The sequence below is a fragment of the Chiloscyllium plagiosum genome, unplaced genomic scaffold, assembly GCF_037043375.1.
Source record: "Chiloscyllium plagiosum isolate Xiang-an unplaced genomic scaffold, Cpla_swu_hap1 HiC_scaffold_13, whole genome shotgun sequence".
NCBI classification, from domain to species: Eukaryota; Metazoa; Chordata; class Chondrichthyes; order Orectolobiformes; family Hemiscylliidae; genus Chiloscyllium; species Chiloscyllium plagiosum.
The window spans coordinates 52668233-52677609 of NW_028270151.1; the positions used below are offsets into that span (position 1 = coordinate 52668233).

At 42.9% G+C, this 9377-nt stretch overlaps 1 non-coding gene across 1 annotated transcript; it reads right to left on the reverse strand.

Moving 5' to 3' along the window:
- Positions 1 to 6992: 6992 nt before the first annotated feature.
- LOC122556398 (U6 spliceosomal RNA) lies at positions 6993 to 7099 on the reverse strand. Its single transcript, XR_006313515.2, has one exon. It is a non-coding gene; the product is annotated as a U6 spliceosomal RNA (small nuclear RNA).
- Positions 7100 to 9377: the final 2278 nt, after the last annotated feature.

Here is a 9377-nt window from a genome sequence, read left to right on the forward strand (position 1 = left end):
ACAAGATTTCATGTTTTAATATTTTTTCCATAACAAATTAAAATCAACATCAGTAGACAACAAATGTACCAACCTACAGAAAAGGTATCCCTTGTTAACTTATTAAAACTATTGAAAACTCCACAGCACATTTATATATTACACTATGCTCAGATTTAGAGTTGGATGTTTAGACTCCTCCAGGAGTTAGAATGGAAATGGGTGGAGGCAGAATTCCACTTTGTGCAGCTGATGTGTCAGTTCCTCAGGTCGATGCTACTCCTAGGTTTCTTTTTCTAGACAGAACCTATTTGGGTGGCAAAGTAGTGGCTGCTAACTTACCTGGTTAATGGCTATTTAATGGCAATTGTCAGAAACCAATTAAGATCTTTTCACATAGACAGCAAAGGAGGGATAGTTTTGGTGTCAGGAGGTGACCACTCAGCATCAGAATAAATTGAGTGTTTATGCTCTATCCAATAATTTATAAATTTATGGAAAATCACAGGTGAGTGCCAGTAACTGATACTAACTGGAGCCAAGAAAATCCTGTTCCATGTTTACATGGTGACCAAGTTTGGGAAATACATTTTGCAAGATACAAACTACTTCAAAAACTATAGGTTGTAAGAAAAAAATAAGCATAGTAATCCTGATCATTGATGGCAGAAGGAACCAAAAAAGATAATGGTGGAAAATCTCAGCAGGTCTGGCAGCATCTGTAAGGAGAGAAAAGAGCTGACGTTTCAAGTCTAACTGACCCTTTGTCAAAGCTGAAAAAAGAGAGAAATAGGGAGGTATTTATACTAGGCTGTGAGAAGGTGAAAGTGAGGACTGGAGATCAGAGCTGAAAATGTGTTGCTGGAAAAGCGCAGCAGGTCAGGCAGCATCCAAGGAGCAGGAGAATCGACGTGTTGGGCATGAGCCCTTCTTCTCACCTTGTGAGGTGAGTCATAGCTCCAGAAGCAAAGGTAGCAATAAAGAGGTGGTAATGACAGTGCATTGAGAGATTATAGGGAGGTAGGAGCTGTGAATGACCAAGGCTGAAGCCAGTGCTATGTGACAAAATATGTGGGGGATGGGTGAAGCAGAGGCAAAATGGAAAACGGGGGCGAAGGGTAGCAATGGGGGAAGAGGAGAAGAAAAAGGTGGTGAGTGTGGGGAGCGAGAGAATGAGAGACAATCAAGAAATAAGAGTTACAGAACAATGAAAAAAAAAATAAATGAAATAAATTTATGGAGCAGAATGAAAACAGAAGGGTTGAGATGGGATAATCATCTGAAGTTGTTGAATTCAATGTTGAGACCGGCAGGCTGTAATGTGCCTAGTCAGAAGGTGAGATGCTGTTCCTCCAGTTTGCATTGAGTTTCACTGGAACATTGCAGCAGGCCAAGGACCGACATTTGGTCATGGGAGCAGGATTGTGTGTTGAAGTGGCAAGCCACGGGAATTCCGGGACCTGATTGCTTTGCTAAGCACCTTCGGTCTGTACGCAATCACCCAGTTGGCATTTTGCCTCTCTGATATAGAGGAGACCACATTGGGAGCAATGAATGCAATAGACCAAATTGAAAGAGGTACAAGTGAAACGCTGCTTAATCTGAAATGAGTGTTTGGGGCCTTGGATGGTGAGCATGGAAGAGGTAAAGGGGCAGGTGCTGCACCTTCTGCGATTGCATGGGAAGGTGCCGTGTATAATGAGAGAGGTGTTAGGTGTGATGGAGGAGTGGACTAAGTTGTCCTGGAGGGAACGATCTCTGCAGAATGTAGACGGGGATGGAAGGGAAGATGTGTTTAGTGGTGGCGTTGTGTTGCAGTTGGCGGAAATGGCGGAGGATTATTCTTTGCATGTGAAGGCTGGTGGGGTGAAAGGTGAGAACAAGAGGGACCCTAACTTTGTTCTGGGAGGGGGTGAGGGTCGTGGCACAGGAGATGGATCGCACGCTGTTGAGAACCCTGTCAACAACAATAGGTGGGAAGCCACAGTTGGAGAAGAAGGAGCACATATTAAGAGCACCACTTTGGAAGTGGCCTCATTGGAACAAATGCGGCGGAGGCGAAGGAGCTGAGAGAAAGGGATAGAGTTCTTACAGGATGTAGGGTGAGAAGAGCTGTAGTCCAGGTAGCTGTGGGAGTCAGTGGGCTTGTAATGAATATTAGTGGATAGACTATTGCCGGAAATGGAGACAGAAAGGTCAAGGAAAGGAAGGCAAGTGTTGGAGATGGACCAGGTGATGGAAGAATGGAAACTGGAAGCGAAGTTTATGAATTTTTCCAAGTCAGGATGAGAGCATGAAGCCACACTGAAATAGCAGAAGAACAATGGTAAGAAAGGACCTTGGCTCACCAGATGAAAAACTTGAATCAGAATGAATTGAAATTATGAATAACAAGGGTCATAAAAAGTTGATGGAAGTAATTTATAGGATCCCTTGAGAATAGTTATGTTGTTGGACAGAATATTAAGCAGAAATAATTAAAGTTTGTAACAAAATAATACAGAAAGCATGAAGGGCTTTGGTTTTCTGATGCAGTCAACAAATTACATTGTTTGTAGAATATGGAAGCAACTAGGGATTTATTTGAAATCTAGAACTGTGTAATTGTTTGTTTATTAGAAATATCCTGGCAAAAGATTCTCTGTGGAAAAGATATGAATTTCATATTAGGTTTGAGAGTTACTTGTTCAAAACAAGAATCTTAAATTTAAACAAAGCCAATTACCTCAGTATGATGAGAGAACTATCTAAACTGACGATAAATAAACAGGAGAAAACATTTAAAGAAAAACTTAAAGGACTCAAAAATCTATTCTAATTTTTAAAATCCAATGAGTAAAATCTGTCTGTGCCTTACTTGAGAAGTTAAGGATCACATTACATTAAAAAAGGCTCATTATTAGTCTTTAAAACTGAAGATTCAGGAGGCTTTATAAATCAGTAAAAGGAAAAGTATAGAATATAATAGGAAACTAGCAATGTAAAAATGTATTGCAATAATTTTTACAAGTACACAGAAAAGCAGGAGATTAATTTAAATAAAAGGTCCTTTAGAGGCAGTGGAAGGAGAAATTATCATTAGGATTAAGAGTATAACAGGTGTTGAAGAAATATTTTTCATCAGTACTCCCAATAAAAGATACAATTTGCATGTCAGAAATAGAGGGTAATTCAGGAGCTAATAAGAAAAAGGAACTTCATATATGATTAATTAAGGGACAAAAAGCAAAGCCTAAAGAAGGCTTTGTTCAATTTGGCAGGTTGGCATTCCTGATGAAGGGCTTTTACTGCCCCTCGGATGCTGCCCTGAACTGTTGTGCTTTTCCAGCACCTTTTAATCCAGAATCCGGTTTCCAGCATCTGCAGTCATTGTTTTTACCTAGTTGATTTTAACCCTACTGCGAATCCTCTTGCAAGGATGCCTGCCTTGAAGTTTTCCTCCTCTCTCTACAAGAATCTCAGGGAGTCCCTCTCCCACTGCAACTCCCAGGTCATTTCCTCTGCCCTGAAGCTCTTCAACCATGTCCTGAAACAGACTCGCTACTACAGCCACATTTGCTTCCTCAGTGCCTGCCTTCGTAACCAACTCATCCCACACTGACTCCGGACCACCTTTAAATCAGCAGAGTTCGGAACCGAACAGGACAAACAGTACAGACAACAGAGGCATTCCTGATGAAGGGTTTTTGCTGAAACATCGATTTTACTGCTCCTCGGATGCTGCCTGAACTGCTATGCTTTTCCAGCACCTCTAATCCAGAATCTGGTTTCCAGCATCTGCAGTCATTGTTTTTACCTAGGTTGTAAATAGTGAAGAACCACAAGGATCAGCACTGGAACCTCTATCATTTACAATCGATATTAATGACTTGAATGAAAAGACTGGGATAAATAGATACAAATTAGTTGACAATACAATTGTTATGACCCACTTAGAAAAGTGTGACCCACTTAGAAAAGAGCCACATTACTCCTGGGGTCACCATAAAAGTTAATGATCTAATCAATGTCCTACCATCATAAATTTACCTGGCTGATGGATTCAGCTAAACAGAAAACAATGACCAGGTTCCTGTACTTAAACACTAATGTTTATTACAAACAAATAAGTTCTATCCATAGGTAAACAAACTGTGAATTGTCAACATGTAACTCAATAACTGTTGCTGATTTTCCCTGTATCCTTTTTCTCTTTCAGCCCATATCCTTTTTAACTGCAAGTGCTATAGCCAATTCCTTTTTGAAATCATACAATGTTTTGGCCTTAACTTTTCCTATGGTAGTGAATTCCATAGACCCACCACTTTCAGGGTGAAGAAATTTCTTTCATCTCCGTCATCAATGTATCATTCACTGTAATTGCTGGTTCTGTACTCCACCATCATCAGGTGCATCCTTCCCTGTTCAGTTCTGTTAGGGTTTTATAACTTTGTATGAGATTCCCCTCTCATTCTTTTGAACTACAGTGAATATAATAAATTATTCAACCTCTCCTCATATGACAGATCTGCCATTGCAGGAATCCGTCTGGTTGCTTGACTCCATGTGTAGCAAGAATTGTCTTTGTCAGATAAGGAAGCCAAAACTGCGCACAATATTCCAATATTCTCACCAACACACTCTATAATTGCAGCAAGACACCCCAGGTCCTCCAGTTGAATCCTCTCATTATAAAGGTCATTATCATTTACCTCTTTTTTTTACTGCCTGCTGTACCTGCATGTTTACCTTCAGCTACTGGTGTGTGAGAACACTTACATCTCATTGCGCTTTCATTTTATACTTATTTAGATAATCTGTCTTACTGGTTTTGCTCCCAAAGTAAATAATCTCACATCTATCCATATTATACTGCTTCTGCGATGCATTTGGCTATTCACTCAGCCTGTCCAAAACACACTACAACATTTTTGCATCTCCCTCACGGCTCACCCTGCCACCCAGCTTTGCGTCATCTGCAAATCTGAAGATATTACATATAGTTCCCTAATTAAAGTCATTAATACAATTGTGAATAACTGGGGCCCTAGCACGGATCACTGTGGCATCCCTCTAGTCACTATCTGCCAGTTGGCAAAAGGCCTGTTTATCCCTACTGTTTATTTCCTGTCTGCCAACTAGTTTTCTATCCATCTCAGTACAGAACCTCCTGTCCTGTGTGCTTTAATTTTATATGCTAATGTCTTACGTGGGAATTTGTTGTAAGTCTTCTGAAAGTTCAAATAAACAACATTTACTGACACCCCCTCATTAACTCTACTAGTTCCATCCTTGAAGAATTCCAGAAGATTTAAGTATAATTTTCCTCTGGTAAATCCATGCTGACTCTGTCCAATCCTGCCACTGTTTCCTAAGTGCTCCGCTATTTAAATCTTTTTTATTGGACTTTAGTATTTTCCCACCTACCAATGGACAGCACGGTGGCTCAGTGGTTAGCATTGCTGCCTCAGTGTCAAGGACCCAGGTTCAATTCCAGTCTTGGGTGACTGTCTGTGTGAAGTTTGCTTGTTCTCCCTGTGTCTGTGTGGGTTTCCTCCCATAATCCAGAGATGTGTAGATCAGGTGAATTGGCCATGCTAAATTACCCATAGTGTTAGGTGCATTAGTCAGAGGGAAATGGGTCTTGGTGGGTTACTCTTCAGAGGGTCGGTGTGGAGTTGTGGGGCCGAAGGGCCTGTTTCCACACTGTAGGGAATCTAATCAATAACAGGCTAACTGGTCTATGCTTTCTAAGTTTTCCTCTACATCCCTCATTAAATAGAGGGGGACATTTTCTATCTTCCAGTCCATAGGAACTGTTCTAGAGTCTATAGAATCTTGAAAGGTGACCACCAATGCATCCAATATATCTGGGGTCACTCCCTTTAGTATATTGGAATGTAGACTATTGGGCTCTGGGGATTTATTGGCTTTTAATCCCATCAGTTTCCCCAACTCCATTTCTCTACTAATACTGATTTCTTTCATTTTCTTCCTCTCACTGGACCCTGTGTACTCCTACATTTCTGGTATGTTATTTGTGTCCTCCCTCGTGAACACAGAACCAATGTATGTATTTAGTTGGTCAGCCATTTCTTTGCTTCCCATGATGAATTTCATGCTAAATGGTATGAATAAAAGGAAACTAGAGCACCAAGGAAGAAAATGTGAAAAACATTCTGGTGACCCAGAAGTTTTCAAAAGAAGCATATGACTGATAACAGTGAATCCCACAAAACCCATGACAACACTCAGTACAGAGTTTTCTTCAGAGAGTGGGACAGAAACATTTGAGCTGACTAGATATTCAGGACCAGGAAGAATTTGTAGCTCTGTGAGAGACTGTTTTCAGGAGTGTTCCTGAGGTAAAGTTTAGTAGTTTCCCAAACAGACATCATGGTCTGCATGATGTAAAGTGAAAACAGATTTGTATAAAAGGCAACATATCAAATTGTGCAGTAATTCAGGCTGAAAGGGGAGTAATTTCTTTTTTAAAAAACTTCCAATCAGGTGTCACTGCTGTAGTTTGTGGATATCATGAGGCAATACTGGGAAAATTAAACTGCAGACCCAAGAGAAATCTCATTCTGGGAGTGGAGAGCCAGGGAAATGACTGAACAAGTCACTCAAAGATAAGCATTTTTTTTATTTCAAAAATATACTTTATTCATAAAATAATTTGATGGTCTGTACAGTTGGTCATGCCATACATATGTAAACATGTACGTACAGAGATCAGAATTTATCATTTTTATATAGGTCTGTACATTTTTCAATCATATGCCCATATAATTAGCTGAGGCGTCAGCGGAGCCCAAATGATTGCATGGGCCCCCTGTTCTTCGTTAGGCAGGCAGACTTTACACAGTGGTCTTTCCCCACCGTGCCTTGGCGGCAGCTGCCCCAAGCTTCAGCGCGTCCCTCAACACGTAGTCCTGGACCTTGGAATGTGCCAGTCTGCAGCACTCAGTCGGGGTCAACTCCTTCAGCTGGAAGATCAGCAGGTTTCGGACCACCCAGAGAGCGCCCTTCACCAAAAAATGGAACGCTTCACGAATTTGCGTGTCATCCTTGCGCAGGGGCCATGCTAACCTTCTCTGTATCGTTCCAATTTTAGTATATGTGCTGCCGAAGCGAGCAGCCAATGCCCCAAGCTTCAGCGCATTGAGTAACTTAAAGGCATGAGATTCTGGAATAACACACACATTTTTGTGAGAAAACAAGGTGCAAGTGTTGTGGTTGATAACACTTTTTAGTAATGACCAGGAGATGCAGTGAATTCCTTAAGGTGATAAGTCTTTATTTGCAAACAACAGCTGTGGCCATCAGAGCAGACAACCCTGAAAGCCCACGAGCAGCATGAGTACTCAAATGTTTTTGTTCTAAAGGCCATGCTTTATCCCTGTTACATTAGCATAACCAATTGCACTAAGCCTACATTATATCACCTTAACCAATCAGACACTGCCTGGGAGACTATAACCTGGTGGTGTAGCCCGGACGGAATTTCACATTGGCCCCAAGGTCCCATACTTCCCGCGGGAGCCTGTGCCCCACAACCTGAGCCGCCTCCGAAATTTTAATTTTGTCACTTTCAAAGATGTAAAAAGGAGGGCCCTGTATAGACTGCTGATGCACACGGTCCATCTCTTCTCCCTCATCCACCGTCCGGACACGCCTTGGCGTGCCCGTTTGCCACCGGGCGGTGGGGATCCCCAGTGGAGGTCTCTCTACGCGGGAGTCCTCCCCCTTTCTCTCGGGGATCTGGGGTGGAGGGTGCTGCACGCAGCAGTCCCCTGCAACCGCAGATTGCGGTGGTTCACGGACTCCCAGCCAAACTGCTTGTTCTGTGCCGCTGTGGAGTCCGTGGACCATGTGTATATTGGGTGTGGGCGTTTGCACTCCCTTTTTGATTTTCTGAAAAACCTTCTCCTCTGTTTTTGGCTGCACTTCAGTCCCACGCTCCTGATCTTTGGGCACCCGGTACGGAGGAAGGAGGGCAGGTCTGAAGACCTCCTCGTGGGTCTGCTCCTGGGCCTGGCCAAACTGGCCATCAACAGGTCGAGGCAGCGGGCCGTGGAGGGGGTCGTTAGGGCCGACTGCCTGCCCCTCTTCCGCGGTTATGTTAGAGCCCGGGTGTCCTTGGAGAAGGAGCACGCGGTGTCGACCAACACCCTGGAGTTGTTCAGGGAGAGGTGGGCGCCGCAGGGAGTGGAGTGCATCATTTCTCCCTCCAATTTTATTTTGATTTAGTCCCCACCCTCCCCTTCACTGTTTTTGATCACACAGCTCTGCCCTTTGATGTGAAGGGCAGTGTTTGTCACTGGCCACCCAGGTGTTTTCCTATCTTCCTGGTGGTGGAAATTGAAGAAAGATTCGTGCACTTTGTGTCTCTCACTGTGTCTCACACCTGCACACACACACACCATGGGTTCCGGGGAAAAAAAGAGAAAAAAAAAATATAAACAGAAGTGTGCCCTTTGTGAAGGGCAGTGTTTGTCACTGGCCACCCGGGTGTTCGCCTATTGTGAGTAAAAAGAAAAAAAAACCTGGTGGTGTGATTTTTAACTTTGTACACCCCAGTCCAACATCACCGGCATCTCCAAATCAAGACTCTGCCACAATTGTCTTCTGGACTGCTGCAGACCATTATGTTGTGCTGTGGTCATCTTTCTTCACCTTTTGTCACCTGACAGACTACAGTCACGCAAGGCTGACTCGAGCACGTAACCCAGACTTTACACTTGCGCAACATCCCAACCTGCATTACTTTGTAGTTATATATTCCTATCTACTCTAAATGCCTCCCTTTGAGATCTATTGGTCTCACACAAAGAAATAACACAATGAGACTAGATCTTCAGAATCCAATTCATATAGCTGCAGGCCCGAAAGTGGGCAGAAAATAATTTAGAGATTCAGTCCTCAAAGGGCTCTTCCTCTATCCTTGGAGTATCTGGGCCAAAAATCCATCCCCCATTGTCTAGAACAGGAAAAAAAGACCCAGACACCTTTACGGACTAAATTTAAGGAAAAAAGAAACCAAAAAAAAATTCAAAAACTCGTGCCCCCACATGCTATCTGCACTTCAGTGGACAGTGGGTCAAAATTATAGAGCGCTGGAACCTTTTCTGCAATGGGAGATGACTCAGGACAGACTGGCACGACGAGGAGTTGCTTTGCAGTGATGCGCACTAAAAAAACCTTAATGAGAGGTACAGCATGGCATAATGCAACAGCAAGGACTAGTAACACAATAGCAGCAATGATTCTAATCTTGGCAAACCAAGCCCCCCAAGCTCCCCAGACGCTGTCTAAACAGTCAAAGAACTGATGACCAGGCCCCACATTTTCCTTAAGATCTCTTCTTAGATTTCTTAGCTTATCCATTGCCTTAGTAAACGACCCCTCAGGACTGG